This window comes from Hyperolius riggenbachi, chromosome 6, assembly GCF_040937935.1.
Source record: "Hyperolius riggenbachi isolate aHypRig1 chromosome 6, aHypRig1.pri, whole genome shotgun sequence".
In the NCBI taxonomy this organism is placed as follows: Eukaryota; Metazoa; Chordata; class Amphibia; order Anura; family Hyperoliidae; genus Hyperolius; species Hyperolius riggenbachi.
The window spans coordinates 7624365-7644004 of record NC_090651.1 but is presented as its reverse complement, the minus strand read 5'-3'; positions in this window follow the sequence as shown (position 1 = coordinate 7644004).

Here is a 19640-nt window from a genome sequence, read left to right as displayed (position 1 = left end):
TTTATATCCTGTGTTCAGTTAGTCAGCCTTCCAGCACGTTTTGGTAGTTTGCGCGTATCGTGATCACCCGTGCTGAGTTAGTATCCTGCTCCTGGTTCTGTTTGTGGATTGCGTTCATCTCTGCGAAGAGATAGCGAATCCTTCTGAGTCCTGTTCCCTGTATTGCTCCAGTCCTAGTCAGTGTTCCTGCTTATGTTATATATCGGTTCATTGCCGATATATACATATGTTAGTCAGACGTTACAAATAGTTTCATTGATAGCTGTAATTGTAATACGCTAGGAAAACATACTTATTGTATATTTGTCTGTGTTACGTTCATCTATCTTGATCCTCCTATTTCCTGACTATCCTGCCCTGTCTTTGTGAGGCACGCCATCGCTGCAACGCATTGGCTGCCTCATTCCAGTCTGTCTTGTTGTGGACGCTTGCTGTCACTAAGTAGTGGCTAGTTAAGCAAGCGTTCATTCTGTCTACCTGTCCTGATCTCCTCAGTCCTGGTTTATGCGCTCAGCGCTACTTTGCGCTGAGACGTTATCACAAAAGTATTGTTTGTGGCTGTTCGGATCTGCACCGGCTCTGTGCGCCACAATCTCCTATTGGAGTCAGTCCTCTCCTCCACTAAACTGGGGATATCCTGATTCCTTGTGCTGGTGTGTGTACCTCCTTCACGTCAGCTTATGTGTTGCATGCTGACGGTGGAGAATAAGCCCACCAAGCCTAACATTATGGTAGCCCCATTACCAATCCCCATTGTGGGGGGGGGGGGTTCCCAGCAAAAATGACACTGTTTGTTATGGTTCCTGTTCCTTTAAGAAATTTGAGAAACTTAATTCTGAAACAGAAAATGAGTTTTTTTCTGAATGTACCAGGTTCCTGGCCAATCCCGAGCTCCAGGCTACTCCTGTTTCAACGTGGGCCCCCCAGCTAGTTTATGTTTTGTTTAAGGGAAGATTGTTTCAGTGGGCCTACGATGTCCTGGATCATACCAATTTAAAAGAGAGACCGCTGGAATTTCTAGCGTTTGTGATCCATAACTGGCTGTGCAAAACCGATTTGCCTAGCCCTTTTGATGAGCTCCTGGCAGCTTGTCAATCAGCTGCTCCTTCTACTGCTTGCAAACATAATCAGCAAGCAGATAATTGTTCTGATAACTTTTCTTCTGCTTTGAATAAATCACCTAAGGCAGCAGGGTCTAAAGCCAAACGTAAACGCTCCATAAGAAAAGCGTTACAATCAGCGGAGTCGTTGCCCTTAGCGACTGCGCATCAGATCTGTAATGAGACTCCGCCATTAGCAGATAATGAAATTCAGTCACCATTCAGGGGAGTCAAATGGACCTATGAAACTACTAATGAACTTTCATTGCTAGCCAGGGAAAATAAAAGTTCTTGTTTAAATGAATTATCTGAATATGATTATGAAGATATATTGCAGAGTATTGAACAGATCAATTTATTCGTGCAGCAAGGGAAATTTGCATACACTACAGTTCAACACTTGCTACAGGTATTGGAGACCCTTAGGAATAAGAAATCGGCCAATCGCCTGCTAAATAACCCGATATATGTTTCTGCCACAAACACATTTGCAAACTGTGATCAGCCTGAATGCTCAGCTGTTAACTATGCATGGGATCCTCCATTTGAGAAAGGAGAGATGGAGGCCCTGGTCTATGAATGGAAGAAAGATTCAAGTTCATTTTGTCAATTTTACAGTGCAAAAAGTGAATTAGTATTGAATGCATGCATTAAGTCGGCTTATAACCTAATAAAGACTGGTGTGTGTGGGTATGACTTTGTGGCTCCATTGATCGATGTGTGGAGAATGATTTTGGACGATTTTTATGCGATTCAATCAGTTGAAACCAGGGAAGACACACTGTCAATTGGAGATTGTTCCACTTCCTCAGTTCCTGAGGACTCGCCTGCTTCAGCACCTTTGGCTGATTCAGCGAGTGATTCAGAGCTCCTTTTGTGTGAAATTGAAGTTCCTGTAATTCCACCCTGTACCATGGATAACTCAGTGTTACTTCCCAGTAAGACAGAAATTACTAATGCTTCCTTAACCTTGCCCTGCACAAATTTCTCAGCAGAGGACCCAGAGGTCCTGCTGACTTCTGAGTCCAGCCTAGCCAGTACTCATGAGTCTTTGTTCAGTGAAACAGACATTAGAAAATCTTGCCTGCCTCTGCAAACACTTCTGTAGAATTTTCCTGTGTTAATAAAGTTCAACTCCTGTCTGATCCAGCAGATGCCAATAGATGCACTACATTAGTTTCTGAGTCCCAGCAATCCTGTCTAGAAACCTCAGAACCCCAGCATCTGAATTTCCCAATTTTACAATTGAATAGTGATTCAGATGCACAAACATTGTGTCTTGATCTTCCTGTTTCTACACCTCGCTCTAGTTTCATGAATAGCTCAGAGCATCTGCTATGTGAACCTGAAATCATAGAATTATTACCTTGTTCAGAAAATGTTCCAGTAAATTTGCCCTGTACCATGAATTGTGCAGTAGATCTTTCCAATGAAGCTCAGGTCACAGAATCATTACGCTGTCCAGCAGGTGCTTCCATGGTTTTGCCCTGCGATATGGCCTGTTCAGTGACCCTGTCCAGTGAAGCTGTGGTCGCAGAGTCTTATGCTTCACCCAGTACTTTGGATACCTCTAGTAGAGGAGTCTGAGGCACTGCTTACTTCAGTGGGTGTTGCAGTAGTATTCACTTGTTTAGCAGCTGTTTTGGAACTACAGTCTGCTCTAGTAAAACTTGATGAATCTCTGCCCAGTGAAGCAGAAGCTATTGAAACATTGTCTTTGTCAGCAAGCGTTTTTGATACCTTGCCCTGTACACAGTCTGATTTAGCTAAAGATGTTGAGTCGTTCTCTGATATCACAGTAGTCAGGGAACTTCAGCCCTGTCCTCTGAATGTTTCAGAAGTCTTGCCCTGTAACATGGATAATTCTGAGTCGCTGGAAAAAATAATAGAAATCTCAGAATTTCAGTCCGGGTTAATGAGTGTTTCTGAAACCCAGCCCTGTATCCTGGAAAATTCTGGTTCTCTGTCCGGTGTGGCAGAAGTTCCAGTGTCCCCTTTCTGTCCAGTGAGTTACTCAGTTTTGCCTAGTTCAGTGGGTATTGCTGCAATACTGACTTGTTTTGCAGCCCTTCATGAGCTCCAATCCAGTGTATTTGATGAGTCTCTGTCTAGTCCAGAAGAAGTTATGGGAACCCTGTCTAGTTCGGTGCATACATCAGATTTGTCCTGTCTTGTAAATGCCCCTGAACCTGATTTGTTAATAACCTTGCTGGAATCAGCGACATCTAAGTCTGATCCTGCAGTTTTTAGTGAGAATCCAGTAACTGTGAAGTCTAGTCATGATGATTTTTTTTTGCCCAGTCCTAGTTTCGGTCCTGTCTTGACTGCCTTTGAGGTTCGCAGTTCCTTGACATGCCCAGAGGTTTCTCTTGTGCCGGTGTGCCCAGATGTGCTTCGTATGCCAGAGTGCCCAAGTGTGTCTGTGTTGGCGTGCTCACACGCTTCCCTAGTGGAGACATGTTCTGATGTTGCCGGTTGGCCTGCATGCCCGGAGATGGTTCTGGTCCCTAAAAGCCCTGATCTTGATGTTTGTCCTTGTGACCCTGACTCTGGAGTTGCCCTGGGTTCCATAGGGGTTCTTGATAGTTCTCCATGTGAGCCTAAGGGGCGTTCTAACCTGTGGGGATCTCTTTGGAGCTTCCAAGTGTTCTGGGAGATCTCTGAGGAAACTTGTCCTGGTACCTTGGACTGGTTCAACAGTGGGTTTTGTGTTGGTAAGGACAGTTCCGGTGGGCATTGCAAAGGCTTTGGCGTTTTTGGACAATCCCTGGAAAGCGGTGGGTATCGCTCAGAGAGTTTCTGGGGGCTTTTTTCTGGAAGTCGTGGTTCTGATGGGTATCACACTGAGGCTTGTAGTACTGACGGGCATGGTTCGGTAGGTTCTGGTTCCAATTGGTCTAGTCTTGGTGAGACTGATTCAGGAATTTGGTTTTGTCGAACTGTTCCGACCTTCATGAATTTTCAGTCAGATCAGTTTGCTGGATTTTCCACTTCTGATTTTTTGGTTTGGGTGGTTCAGGAGAAATATGTCAGTTTTTATAGGCGTCCAGAGGCCGCGTTTAAGGGGGGGGGGGGGTACTGTTAGGATCGCTTCTGCAGCGTTTACTGCTGGCTGCAGTGGTATTGCAACCCAAGCAGTTCTGATGTCATTACATGCATTTGCTTGCATAGTTTGGTTTGCACTTAAACTAGTTGCTGATTCCATCTGCAGTCGCTCTGAAGTTAATGACAGTTTAATATGCTTTTGTGTAAACAAACATTGTCTGCTGCAATGGAGTGGCAATCCCTTTCCTGCAGGCTGCATATCATTGTCTGCCTTTTCCTGCTGTCAGCCTGTGATTAATTACCATTCACTTGTGTGGGAATCTGCAGGTCTGCTCCTATTGGATGACCTCAGTATAAAGAACTGCTTCCTGCAATGCTCCATGGGCTACCATAGTCTCAGATTCTGTCTGTTACTCTGTGCGGCTCCCACCTGGTTCCTAGTCCGTGTGGACTGCGCTGACTCCTGCAAAGGGGTCAGCGAGTCCTCCTAGTTCTGCTCTTGTTTCTAGAAGTTGTTACTTTGCTTGTCTTGTGTCATATATTGGTTCATCGCCAATATATACGCATACTTGCACATTTTGTTATTTTCCTTGTATTCGTGTTACGTTGATACATCAGTGTCACTGATATATCTGTACACGAACTGTTTATATCCTGTGTTCAGTTAGTCAGCCTTCCAGCACGTTTTGGTAGTTTGCGCGTATCGTGATCACCCGTGCTGAGTTAGTATCCTGCTCCTGGTTCTGTTTGTGGATTGCGTTCATCTCTGTGAAGAGATAGCGAATCCTTCTGAGTCCTGTTCCCTGTATTGCTCCAGTCCTAGTCAGTGTTCCTGCTTATGTTATTTATCGGTTCATTGCCGATATATACATATGTTAGTCAGACGTTACAAATAGTTTCATTGATAGCTGTAATTGTAATACGCTAGGAAAACATACTTATTGTATATTTGTCTGTGTTACATTCATCTATCTTGATCCTGCTATTTCCTGACTATCCTGTCCTGTCTTTGTGAGGCACGCCATCGCTGCAATCGCATTGGCTGCCTCATTCCAGTCTGTCTTGTTGTGGACGCTTGCTGTCACTGAGTAGTGGCTAGTTAAGCAAGCGTTCATTCTGTCTACCTGTCCTGATCTCCTCAGTTCTGGTTTATGCGCTCAGCGCTACCTTGCGCTGAGACGTTATCACGAAAGTATTGTTTGTGGCTGTTCGGATCTGCACCGGCTCTGTGCGCCACAATCTCCTATTGGAGTCAGTCCTCTCCTCCACTAAACTGGGGATATCCTGATTCCTTGTGCTGGTGTGTGTACCTCCTTCACGTCAGCTTATGTGTTGCCTGCTGACTGTGGAGAATAAGCCCACCAAGCCTAACACCTCCTGATGATTCTGATTGGCCAAAAGCAGCATACAATCTGCATAAATTGGAATACAAGCTGGAATGATCACCATCTCATTGACCAAGCCTAGTGAGGACTTGTTAGTAGCTATTGTTGGTTGGAAGAGACCCTGAATCCAGGACCATTTCTGATCATGTTGATGCCCCAGGCAAGACACCATCTTCACCTCTCCCATCCCCACTCCACCCACGCTCCGCCCCCTTCCCTGTGAATGGGAATTCTACCCTACAGGCATTAGTTTTGGTGGTATTAATAACACATTTATGTGTTTCCTACAGAAATTATGTTGCTTCTCCCAAAAAAAAATAAAAAAATACACAAATTATTAAATTATTACTCTACTCTGGCTCACTGGCCCAAACTCACGGTTTCCACATAACAAGCCTTTCATATAAGTGTTATGAGGGGAGTGTAGCCAATTTCTGAAACCACTATACTGTTTATGTACAGCATGGGTCTGGTAAAATGACCATTTCCTAAAGGATGCATGAGGTTAAAAAAAAATCAGATTTACCTACCTGGGGCTTCCTCCAGTCCCAGGAAGCCTATGTGTCCCTCTCCACAACCAGTCTCCTGGTGTCCCCTCCAAGCAGCCGACAACTCGGCCAGGTCAGTGGCTTCTACTAATGCGTAGTCGCCCCACTGGCACTGACATGGCTGCACAGATTGCTCCCTGCAACAGAAGCATGACCGCGAGCGGCACTACTGTGGTCGCAGCCTCTACGGATAGCAGCCCAGGAGACTGTCTGAGAGCGGGACTGCGGTGAGGGACACGTAGGCTTCTAGGGGCTGGAGAAAGCTCCAGGTAAATAAATCTGATTTTATTATTATTATTATTTTTGCCTCATGTATCCTTTAATAGAACTAGCAGGTGTGTAGATGAATTCCATAAACACAGTGTGGTCAGAATAGTTCTGTCGTGCCCCCACTGCTAGTGTTACACCAGGCCTCTGCCTGATTTGCCTATGCCTAAAAACGTCCCTGTCTAAATCTGTTAAGGATGTCATTACACTCAAGTTGTTCATTAAAGGGCTTGATTCACTAAGACAAATAGCATGCCTTATCAGAGTTAACAAGCCTTATCAGAGTTAACAAGCCTTATCAGAGTTAGCATGCCTTATCAGAGTAGCACAGTGAGCGCTATGAACTTATGCCTGCTAATTGGCACTGACAAGAGCTCCACTCGTCCTGCCCTGAGCCCCTGCGGGTCCAATCACTTTAAAGGACATTATCCCCGCATTTTGAGTGGTCCAATAGGCTGCCTGTCGCTTGACAAGAAACTTGACAGGCAGCCTATTGTGCCAATCAAAGTGCGGGGATAATGTCCTTTAAAGTGATTGGACCCGCAGGGGCTCAGGGCAGGACTAGTGGAGCTCTTGTAGTTGCCAATTAGCAGGTATAGGTTCGTAGCACTCGCTATGCTACTCTGATAAGGCACACTAATTCTGATAAGATGTGTAAACTCTGATAAGGTATGCACACTCTGATAAGGCATGCACACTCTGATAAGGCATGCGCACTCTGATAAGGCATGTACACTCTGATAAGGCATGCTATTTGTCTTAGTAAATCAAGCCCTTGGTGTGCTGGATGAATACATCAGATCTGTGTGTAGGCACCCAGTTTAGAAGATGTATACACTGTATAGCATTGTGTGTGTGTCGGGGGGGTCTGTTCGGTTTGAGTTCAGAACGCCAAACCCTATTTTGCCGACACCGCAGGCAAGCATGAGGCATTATAGTGTGCCTACAACACTGTTACATTCACTTGCTGCATATGACTCCTTGACTTTTAAAGGTCGTATCTTATATATCACTAGTTCCGTTCTGCATTAAGCAGCGTTTATATCTCTGCTGCGGGAGCGATACAGAGTATTTCATTCTTCATAAATCTCACGGTAGAGATCCTGCATTTGCGTGTCATTATGCCGCGTCTGAACTGTTATCGCTGGGAAGGAGGAGGAGATATAGCGTTGCTCTCAGATGGTTGGGCTGAGATGAGCGCGGCAGACTGATGTATTGTGGGAAATAGTCAGACACCGTGTCATGTGTGATTGAAATGTCCTGATAATGCTGGGGCAGCAGGCCTGAGAGGTGGCCTAGGTGATCTTATCGGGTGACATTATCGTGTTCCAGCTGTGGGTGGTCATGTGTGAACGGATTGCCATTAGGTTCCAATTCTGCTGGCTGTTGTCAGATGAGCCTGCACAGTACAGCCCGGAGGACGTCCGATGACGACAGCGTGCCCACGTGAAACGCAGATTGGAGCGCAGAAGAAGCCCGACCAGGAAGCCGGGCCTGGCCAGGTCGGGCCGGCCACCGGAGACCACCGGGAGCCTGCGGAGCTGCGCCGAGGACACATCCTGCCTGCCACGGGCTGGAGAAAGCCCCAGGTAAGTGGATTATTTATTTATTTATTTTTACTCACCCTGAACCTTCCCTTTAAGGGCCTGCCCTAGGATATACGCCAACCTGGGCAATTGCCCTGGGGCCCCAAGCCAGCAAAAGCACCCCCATCTTAACTGCATACCTCCCAACTTTTTGAGATGAGAAAGAGGGACACTTAAGCCACGCCCCTGCCACACCCCTGACCAGGCCCTCAACACGCCCCTAGTCGCGCATACTATGAAAATTTCATAGGAAAAATATGTTGTTTTATAATTCAAACCACACTGGTCCTTTTCATCCTGCATCATTTTCCTTCATATTAACATTTTAAAGAAAATCTGTAACGAAAAAACCTCCCCTGGGGGGTACTCACCTCGGGTGGGGGAAGCCTCCGGATCCTATTGAGGCTTCCCCCGTCCTACTCGGTCCCACGGTGGTGGCGAAAATTCTCCCGGAGCAGCGGTGATGTAAATATTTACCTCCCGCGCAGGCGCAGTATCCGCTCCTTCCCACGGAGATAGACGGAAATAGCCGATCGCTGTCTGCCCGCTCTACTGCGCAGGCGCAAGTCTCCTGCACCTGCGTGGTAGAGCGGACCTGACGGAGATCGGGTATTTCTGTCTATCTCCGAGCCGAAACAGCGCCCCCGCTGCAGCCTGGAAAGGTAAATATTGAACAGGCTGTCGGGTCTGTCGGGCCGCTGTTCGGAGGGCTGCAGCGAGACCCCCGTGGGACACAGGAGGATGGGGGAAGCCTCATTATCATTCGGAGGCTTCCCCCTCCCGAGGTGAGTACCCCCCAGGGGATGTTTTTCTTGTTACAGTGTCTCTTTAAAATTAGTAATATATCAATCTAAAGGATGGGAATAAAGTTTAGAGTCAATCAAACACATTTTGCAGTAAATAAATATATATATTTACATAGAAAGAGGGACAAAGTCTTGAAAGAGGGACAAATTATGAGGAAATAGGGACAGGGCTCCCAAAGAGGGACAGTTGGGAGCTATGCTAGCTGTGGTCCCCAGGACCCCTGTGGAGTCTCTGTTACCCGTGTTCAGTGGTGTAAGTGCAGACTAGTGCCACACACTGCAGCCAACAGCATCTGTTTCCAACAGAGGAGAGACACAGACAAGTGACTCAGTTGATGTCCAAATTTTTATCAGCATAATGCAATGATATAAAGACTAGAAGACAGACAACCCAATAGGCTGTCATAGTAAAGAACCAGTATATTCTATCTAGACATACGTATTCTGCCTATAGTTATAAGAACTAGCATAGACAAAGCCATAGGCTAACATAGCAACAGGAACACATATATTTTATCTAGACCTTAATATAGTTACAAACACGAACCTGTTTTAAACAGAGGAGAGACAGACGTGTGGCTCAGTTGATGTCCAACTTTAATATGAGGCTCAGTCCCTGGATCTCCTCAGAACATTGCAATCCTAGCAGAGCTCCCTCTAGTGGTAACATTATTATTGTGCTGTTTGGAGGTCTGAGTTTACCCCTGTCACATCTTCAGCAGAGCAGCAACTCACCTGTCCCAGCCGCCCTGCTCCTCCATTGGTCTGTGGCTCCATGCTGTCCAGTCTTCATCCTTTTAGGTGGCGACTCTACTCTGTAGCCTGACACACATGCCCCCCCAATTGTCCCAAATCCTGCGGGGCTGTCCCGATTTGGGGGGGCTCTCCCGTTATCCCGGTATGACCCCCCTAATGTCCCGGCCGGCAGTGGGCAGAGAGGGTGAAAAAAATGATCGAGTCGCCAGCCGCGCCGATGTGGGATGCGGGATGCCGGCATCACATTTCTACCTCCCTCCCTCTGAATCTGCCCCCCTGTGTCCCCCCTGGAGGCAGAATGCACAGCAGAGCGGGCTTACCGGGCGTCCATTCACGTGTACCGGCATCCGACTTCACTCTGCTTCCTGTGACGTCACAGGAAGCAGGAAGCTGAGTGAAGCCAGATGCCGGTATGCATGGATGGATGGACGGTAAGATGACATACCGCTCCGCTGCACACTCTGCTAGCAGGGGGCACATTCCGAGGGAGGTAGAAATGTCATGCCACGCATCCTGCATCCCATATCCGCGCGGCTGGCGCCTCAATCTTTTTTTGCCTTCTACAGCGTCACCCTCCTCCCCACTCACGGTCATTCTCGCTCTTCTCCCCACCCACGGGCAGGGTGTATGAGGGAAATATTTATTCAAAAACATGAGGGGATACGATATTAATTAAAAAAAAAAATCTTCAAAAATCTTTATGGTAGGCGTGACTAGGGGGTGTGGTTAGGGTGTGGTCTAAGTGTCCCGAATTCTAATTTAAAAATGTTGGGAGGTATGGACACGTGATTCATGCACTGGGTCACAAAGGAGATGCGCCCCGTGAGGATAGAAATGGCAACGCACAGATCCACGGACCAATGGAGGAGCGTGGCAGTCGGGACAGGTGAGTTGCTACTAGAGTTTGCAGGGACCCCGGGGACTGCATTAGTTGGGGGCTACATTGGGGCGGCAGCAGCCGACTCGGGGGCACCGGGCATGAATGACCTCACGAAGCTTGATTGCCTCAGGTGTGCGGCTGGGAGACGAGGGGTTACTTTCCCACAATTACGCCAGCTTCTATGCGTATCACGTCTTGCACGTGGCCTATTGGACTCACTAGCGCGCACTTCCTCCTTCCGGCTAGTGAGTCTTGCAACGCGCCCAATAGGCCACGTGCAAGACGGGATAAGCATAGAAGCTGGCGGCATTGTGGGAAAGTAACCCCTTGTCTCCCAGCCGCACACTTGAGGCAATCAAGCCTCATTTTAATGACAAATTTGAGTAGCTCACTACTCGTGAACATTTGTGGGCTCATGCCTGGCCCCGGGGGGAATTAAGCTGCATCCAATTCTGCTTTTTTTGTATGGTCTGTTGGTGGGCTGTCAGGGGAGCACCCGGATTTATTCTGCCTGAAGGCCCCATTCTTACTAGAACAAGCCCTGAGTGACAACGAGCCATTGTTATCTGACCCGCACATTGCCAGGCTGATGCTGCATGGACGCTTTGGTTTCAAAGTGCTGCAGAAGATGTCAGTGCTATATAAATACATAATAATAATATGGCAGGACATTAGACTATGACTATGGTAGGATTAGATTGTAAGCTCCTCTGAGGACATTCAGTGACATGACTATGTACTCTGTAATGTGCTGCAGGAGATGTCAGTGCTATATAAATACATAATAATAATATGGTAGGACATTAGACTATGACTATGGTAGGATTAGATTGTGAGCTCCTCTGGGGACAGTCAGTGGCATGACTATGTACTCTGTAATGTGCTGCAGAAGATGTCAGTGCTATATAAATACATAATAATAATATGGTAGGACATTACACTATGACTATGGTAGGATTAGAGTGTGAGCTCCTCTGAGGACATTTAGTGACATGACTATGTGCTCTGTAATGTGCTGCAGAAGATGTCAGTGCTATATAAATACATAATAATAATATGGGAGGACATTACACTATGACTATGGTAGGATTAGAGTGTGAGCTCCTCTGAGGACAGTCAGTGACATGACTATGTACTCTGTAATGTGCTGCAGGAGATGTCAGTGCTATATAAATACATAATAATGATATGGGAGGACATTAGACTATGACTATGGTAGGATTAGAGTGTGAGCTCCTCTGGGGACAGTCAGTGACATGACTATGTACTCTGTAATGTGCTGCAGGAGATGTCAGTGCTATATAAATACATAATAATAATATGGGAGGACATTAGACTATGACTATGGTAGGATTAGAGTGTGAGCTCCTCTGAGGACAGTCAGTGACATGACTATGTACTCTGTAAGGTGCTGCAGAAGATGTCAGTGCTATATAAATACATAATAATATGGTAGGACATTAGACTATGGCTATGGTAGGATTAGATTGTGAGCTCCTCTGAGGACAGTCAGTGACATGACTATGTACCCTGTAATGTGCAGCAGAAGATGTCAGTGCTATATAAATACATAATAATAATATGGCAGGACATTAGACTATGACTATGGTAGGATTAGAGTGTGAGCTCCTCTGAGGACAGTCAGTGACATGACTATGTACCCTGTAAAGTGCTGGTGAAGATGTCAGTGCTATATAAATACATAATAATAATATGGTAGGACATTACACTATGACTATGGTAGGATTAGAGTGTGAGCTCCTCTGAGGACAGTCAGTGACATGACTATGTACCCTGTAAAGTGCTGGTGAAGATGTCAGTGCTATATAAATACATAATAATAATATGGTAGGACATTACACTATGACTATGGTAGGATTAGAGTGTGAGCTCCTCTGAGGACAGTCAGTGACATGACTATGTATTCTGTAATGTGCTGCAGAAGATGTCAGTGCTATATAAATACATACTAATAATATGGTAGGACATTAGACTATGACTATGGTAGGATTAGAGTGTGAGCTCCTCTGAGGACAGTCAGTGACATGACTATGTACCCTGTAAAGTGCTGCAGAATATGTCAGTGCTATATAAATACATAATCTGTATGCAAAAATAAAATGTCTTTCCTTCTCTACATTTGGGGGAACACAGAGATCTTGCAGATGAAGCTATCAGGGCAGGACGGGAGCGAGTGACACCCAGTGACTAAATGACTAGTCTTGTATTGCTAGGATGTTCAGAAAACATGAAAAATGCAGTTATATACAATCATTGCTGGACATATTTCATCACACAAGAGTCTATGTGAGATGAGAAGTAGGAGGAGCCCTCAGAGCTCCCCAGTACAACGGACCTTGAGATTCATAAGAGGAAGTGGATTCATTACTTCAAAAGCTAATGTGATGTCTTGTTTAATCCGCCTACTTGAGGGACTCTTCCAGGCTTTACAGCCTTTATGGGGTCCTTGAGATTGCACTAGAGGATTCTTATCCTTATTCCAAGGTTGAGTAACTTCTAAATAATTGAATACACATCTCCCAACGTTTGAAGTGCTAAAGCAGCTTCCAGAGTCATATTCAGTGTTAGTAGGAAAGCAGAGGAGATGTTATGAAGCTCACAGATGGTGGAGCAGGTGACCATTGTAGCGAAAGCAGGAAAAAAGGGCGCCGGCGGCTAGTGGACGAAAAGGGCACCACTGGTAGCAGGAGAAAAGGGCGCAGGACAAGGGAGGACGAAAAGGGCGTAGGCTTTAATGCAATTATCGTTAATATGGTGAAAAAAGCAGAAAAAAGGCACCCGATAAATATTGTTAACAACATTAGAACATTAAAGTTTTTGAAGTATGTTAGCATTTTAGAAGCTTGCAACGTTATAGTTTTTGTCATATTATTTCGTTTGTATTTAAAAAATTTACGTTATCAAAGATATAATCGTTTCTGTGTGTGAAAGGGTGTTTCTGCAGAAGGAGTGGTTAGGGTTAAGCACCACCCAGGGGGCGGTTAGGGTTAGGCACCACCCAGGGGGTGGTTAGGGTTAGGCACCACCCAGGGGGTGGTTAGGGTTAGGCACCACCCAGGGGGCGGTTAGGATTCGGCACCACCCAGGGTGGGGTTAGGATAAGGCAACACCAGAGGGTGGCTAGGGTTAGGCACCAAGAGTGGGAGTGGTTAGGGTTAGGCACCATATATTTTCGTTATCAACTCCCATCTGTTTTAAAATCGTATTTATCGTTAACCAATTTCGTTAACGATGTTTATAATTATTGAGATTTCGTTATCCACCGGCACCATTTGGTTTTTCCCGTCGCCCTTTTTTCAAGCACGAATTATAGCAGAATGTACAGAAATCTGTGAGAGAGCTACACCATCAGGTAACACAGGACAACATCCTCATCTCAGACAGATCTGGAGCAAAGCAACCATCGTAAGCCAGGAATACAGACAGTAAGGAAACACAGCAGGGACTGAAGCCAAACAAAACACTGAGGTTCAGGCAAAGTCTCAGGGGGCAGGGCCAGGTCTAGTTTCAATGGCTCCCCCAGGCAATATTGACCTGGGAGCCCCTCTGACAGAACCCCACTGTCCCGAGCCCAGGGGCCCGAGTTGGCTGCAGGCCCCTCTACCCCTCCCCCCTGGTTTCCCCCCAACTTGACTGTGGTTCTCAGGGCACTTGTAGAGTTTTGGCAGTGTAGCCCCTCACCTATCCCGGCTGGCACACTCCTCTGTTAGTATGTGACTCAGTGCGTTTCCATTCTCATCCTCACGGTGGCAGCCTCATCCTCACGGGGACTGACCCAAAACCTGTCGGTTCTGTCAGATTTTAACTGCCTTCTTTTTTCGCAGTGGTGGTTCTTTAAAACCCCCCTTCCTGATGCCTAACCCTAAATAACCCCGTTCCTGATGCCTAACCCTAAATAACCCCCTTCCTGATGTCTAATCCTAAATAACCCCCTTCCTGATGTCTAACCCTAAATAACCCCCTTCCTGATGCCTAACCCTAAAAAAAAAACCTTTCTGACACCTAACCTTATAGGACCACTATCGTGAAAAAAAGTAGGCAGTTAAAATCTGACAGAACTGACAGATTTTGGGCCAGTCCATCTCCTCATGGGGGATTCTCAGGGTTTTCTTTATTTTCAACAGCATTTCTTGAACAGCAGTTGCAAAGTCTGACTGACAATATAGTGTGCAGGTGAGTAGGGAGGCTGGCTGGTATCTTACTATTTTGGCAGTTAAACTGCTGTTCATGAAATGCTATTGAAAACAAAGAAAACACTGAGAATCACTCATGAGGAGATGGGCTAGCCCAAAATCTGTCGCTTATGATTTTAACTGCCTACTTTTTCGCGATAGTGGTTCTTTAAGGTTAGGTATCAGGAAGGAGTGATTCAGGGTTAGGCACCACCAGGGTGGCTCTTAGAGTTAGGCATGCGTGGTGGGAGGTCTTATGGTTAGGCACCACCAGAGGGGGGGTTAGGGTTAGGCATCAGTAAGGAGGGGTTCTGTGTGACAGTAGAGTTAGGTTTAGTTGTAGTAAAATATTGGTAATATTTACCAATGCTTTACTATCCTCTTTATAACTGTAAATATTTCTTCATTTTTAACCCAACTTTTTTAGATGAGAAAGAGGAACACTTAAGCCACGCCCCTACCACACCCCTAGTCACACATACCATAAAGATTTCTTAAGAAAAATATGTTGTTTTATAATTCAAACCACACTGGTCCTTTCTATCCTGGTTCATTTTACTTCATAGTAACATTTTAAAATTAGTAATATATCAATTAAAGGATGGGAATAAAGTTTAGAGTCAAACACATTTTTTAGTAAAGAAATATATATATATATATATATATATATATATATATACATATTTACATAGAAAGAGTGACAAAGTCCTGAAAGAGGGACAAATGAGGAGGAAAGAGGGACAGAGGGACAGGGCTCCCAAAGAGGGACAGTCCCTCCAAAAGTGGGACAGTTGGGAGCTATGTTTTTAATGTTATACATGATATTTTGCAATTTGGCTTCGCCCCGCTCCTTTTTTCCCGGCGCCCGTATTTAAAGAGACACTGAAGCGAGTAAAAAACTCGCTTCATCTCTTATATTCAGCAGGGGCAAGTGTGCCCCTGCTAAACCGCCGCTATCCCGCCGCACAACGGGGGTCCCTTACTCCCCAATCCCCCCCTGCAAAATCTACGACCAACTTGGTCGTAGATTTTGCTGCTCCTAGAGGCAGGGCTAACGGCTGCAGCCCTGCCTCACAGCGCGTCTATCAGCGGCGCATCGCCGCCTCTCCCCCGCCCCTCCCAGTGAAGGAAGACTGAGAGGGGCGGGGGAGAGGCGGAGATACGCGCTGACAGACGCGCGTGAGGCAGGGCTGCGGCGGTTAGCCCTGCCTCTATGCGGAAGAGATCCCCGGCGAGGATGGAGGGGATTTAGTGGGTAAGGGACCCCCGTTGTGCGGCGCGATAGCGGCGTTTTAGCAGGGGCACATATGCCCCTGCTGAATATAAGAGAAGAAGCGAGTTTTATACTCGCTTCAGATTCTCTTTAATGTATGCACCCCCAACCACTTTTTGGCACTATGGCGTCCTTTAGAGACTTGGTGCGAATACGGAGCAGTTGATCGGGGATAAGTAGCTCGGCCATTGTTGTCTGCATCAGCGTCATGTTTTGGGAAACAGGAAATAATGGATTGCTTAATGAGTTTCTTTATCTTGCAGTTCGGCTGTTGTGTCTCTTGTATCAAGCCGCTCATTTGCTGCATTATCTTGGCACGACATATGGCAAGTTAAATCGTAGCAGGTCACTAATTCTGCGCCCATTATTCACCATTGTTAGTCTTGTAGAGGCACCGGAGGTCTTGCGCTGCTCACAATATAGATACCAATCATCTGACGGCGAAGTCTCCTGGCGGACAAAGTAATTAAAAAAAGTAATTGAACCCAAATGAAAAATCTGGGCTTTGATTTCTCTGCACTGGATGGGAGCCAGTATAAATATGATTACAGATGTGGAAGAAAGAGGAACAAGGACAAACATGACAGTAATGACGATCTGAGAGTATTTATTTCAAACGATCCCTCAGATTGGAAATACCGCTACATTGTTTCTAATTTCAGTGTTTGTTCTTTTGTTTCCATGAACAGGCTGACAGTAATGCTGGCCACACACCATGCAATTTGATTGGACACATTTTCAGGTAACGTCTTCAACAACGGTGTAGTGTGAGGGACTAATACACTGAATATAATTTGAATAGTGCTACTTGAGAGATAGGGACCAGGTGATCCTCCAGGAGCCAAATAGTGTGGTAATGCAAAACACCAAAATATATATTAAAAAAAGAAAACTACTTACAAATTAGTATTAGTAGTAGCAGTAGAGTATTGTACCCTGTTAGCCATCAGTATACACTCGAATATAAGTCGACCCCAATATTTGATTATCATAAGGTGGATTTTTAAAATTACTCAAGTATAAGTCTATCTGCAGTATAGGTTATTCAGGTCTAAGTGCCCCGAGTATAGGTAGTCTGCTATAGGTCCCCACAGTATAGGTAGTCCGCTACAGGTCCCCACAGTATAGGTAGCCAGGCATAGGTTCCCCAGTATAGGTAGTCCGCTATGGGTGCCTCCAGTATAGGTAGCCAGGCATAGGTTCCCCCAGTATAAGTAGCCGGTATAGTTGCCCGCAGTATAGGTTAGCCAGATAGGTGCCTCCAGTATAAGTAGCCAGTAAAGTTGCCCCCAGTATAGGTAGCCAGGTAGGTGCCTCTAGTATAGGTAGCCAGTATAGTTGCCCCAGTATAGGTTAGCCAGGTAGGAGCCTCAAGTATAGGTAGCCAGTATAGTTGCCCCCTGTATAGGTTAGCCAGATAGATGTCTCCGGTATAGGTAGCCTGTATAGTTTCTCCCAGTCTATGCTAGTCAGGTAGGTGCCTCCAGTATAGGCAGCCAGTATAATTGCCCCCAGTATAGGCTAGCCAGGAGGTAGGTGCCTCCAGTATAGGTGGCCAGTATAGTTGCCCCCAGTATAGGTAACCAGGCACAGGCGCAGCGGTGGGGAAGAGCGGGCATAGAGCAGTAACAACTCACCTTTCGGGATCCCTGCAGCCTCTATCTTCTTTTTCTTCCAGGCATCCGTTGCGTTGGTACCAGCGCCCTCTGTGATGACATGTGGTTACGTCACCACATGGGGCACTGTTACCAGCTCGACGGACGCCTGGGAGAAGGAGAAGACAGAGGCTGCGGGGATACCGGAAGGTGAGTTGTTACTGCGCAATGTCCGCTCTCCCACCGTCGCTGCAACAGAAGCCGTTACTCGCCATCCACTTCCGGGCGCAGCGTCCTCCCTTCTCCTTCACTCGCACCGGTCTGCAAGTGTCAGCATAACTACTGCTCCCGAAGTCATGTGACATCAGGAGCCGGAGCTACGCTAATTCACAGACTGGCGTGAGTGAGGGAGAAGAGAGAGTGGTGAGTCTGGCGGGGGATGGTGAGTAAGGGAAACGCCCCCCATTAAACTGACATTGGAGCGGGAAAAAGAAAACTAATGAATTGTATGTGTAATATGGATAATTAATAGCACATTAGTAGCAACGAAAAGAGTCTCATATTTTTATTTTTCAGTTATATAGCTTTTTTTTTATAATATTGCATCATTCTCTAATATTTGCAGTTTACACACCACACACTGCATTTTAAACTATGAAACCGAGCAGAGCTAAGAACCCTCTGAACTTCCCTGCAGTTAAACCTTATCTGAAGTTGTCTTTCACTGTTTCTTTGATGTATAAGTGCTTCAGAAAATAGCTCTGCTCTCTAAGTAAATTAGTTGGAGAGCTCAGAGAAGCTCTTTTGCATAGATAACAAGTGAAGTTTCTTAACTCTTCTGTACTGGAAACAATATGAGACTCGTATCTGTGCTACAAAAATTCTATTTCTTAGCTGTACTTCACATACAAATCATTATATCACAAGTTTATTTTCACTTCAGAATCCCTTTAAGCACCCTGGCAGTATGGAGGAGCTCAGCTCGTCCAGTACCGCCAGGCTGGATATCTCAGCCCCTGGTGGGTCGTTTTTTACAATTTTTTTTAAAAACTTGCAGCTAGCACTTTGCTAGCTGCATGTTTTATTCAATCGCCGCCGCTTGCTGCTGATCCGCCGCTATGTGCCACGAAAGAGGGCCCCCCCAGACCCATAGCGCAGCCTGGCCAATCACCACCAGGCTGTGCTATGGGGTGGATCAGGACTCCCCCTGACGTCGATGACGTCATTCCGATCGTCGCCATGGCGATGGGAGAAGCCCTAACAGGAAATCCCGTTCAGAGCTGAATTTCCTGCTAGGTATGATCACTGGTGGCGATCGGAGGGGTGGGAGGGATAGCGCAGGGATGGGGGATTCATGTAGCTAGCGCTAGGCTAGCAACATGATTTTAAAAAAAAATTAGGTGAAAAAAAACCACCCGCTGCCGAGAGCCGCAAAAAAAAAAAACGCCAGGGTGGTTAAAGGGAACCTTAACTGAGAGGGATATGGATGTTTCCTTTTAAACAATACCAGTTGCCTGGCAGTCCAGCTGATCTCTGTGGCTGCAGTAGTGGCTGAATCACACCCTGAAACAAGCATGCAGCTAATCCAGTCTGACTTCAGTCAGGGCACCTGATCTGCATGCTTGTTCAGGGGCTGTGACTAAATGTATTAGAGACACAGGATCAGCAGGAGAGTCAGGCAGCTGGTATTATTTTATAAGGAAAAATCCACATCCTTCTCCGTTTAGGTTCCCTTTAAAGAGTTTACAGGTTTTGTTTTTTTTAGTTGATATAGAGTTTCATCCCACATTAAATGTGTCCCCAGGCTAGTGGTGACCAAGCATATTTATCCATCTACTCTTCTCCCCTACAGATGTTCTGAGTTTGCCTTGGCTGAGTAAGGAAACAATGCAGAAGGCAGACAGTAATTTTAGCAATTAACATAATGTTATGAAGCAGGAGAGGAGGGCGGCTGTGTAAGGCAGCCGTGGCGTTTCCTCTGGTCCCTGCGGATGGAATTTATGAACCCCCCGTGGGATTAATCAAGTATTCAGCCCTGAAATGTTCACTTTGTTTAATTAGCAGGCAGCAGAATATGCCTCCTTTCCAGCCACAGAGCTTAATGCATCTCCAGCCGCAATAGAACATTTCCCTCTCTCACTCGCTTTGGGGAACTGCAACAAACTTTATTTTATTTGGTAAATGTTAGCGGGCTAATGCGATCTAC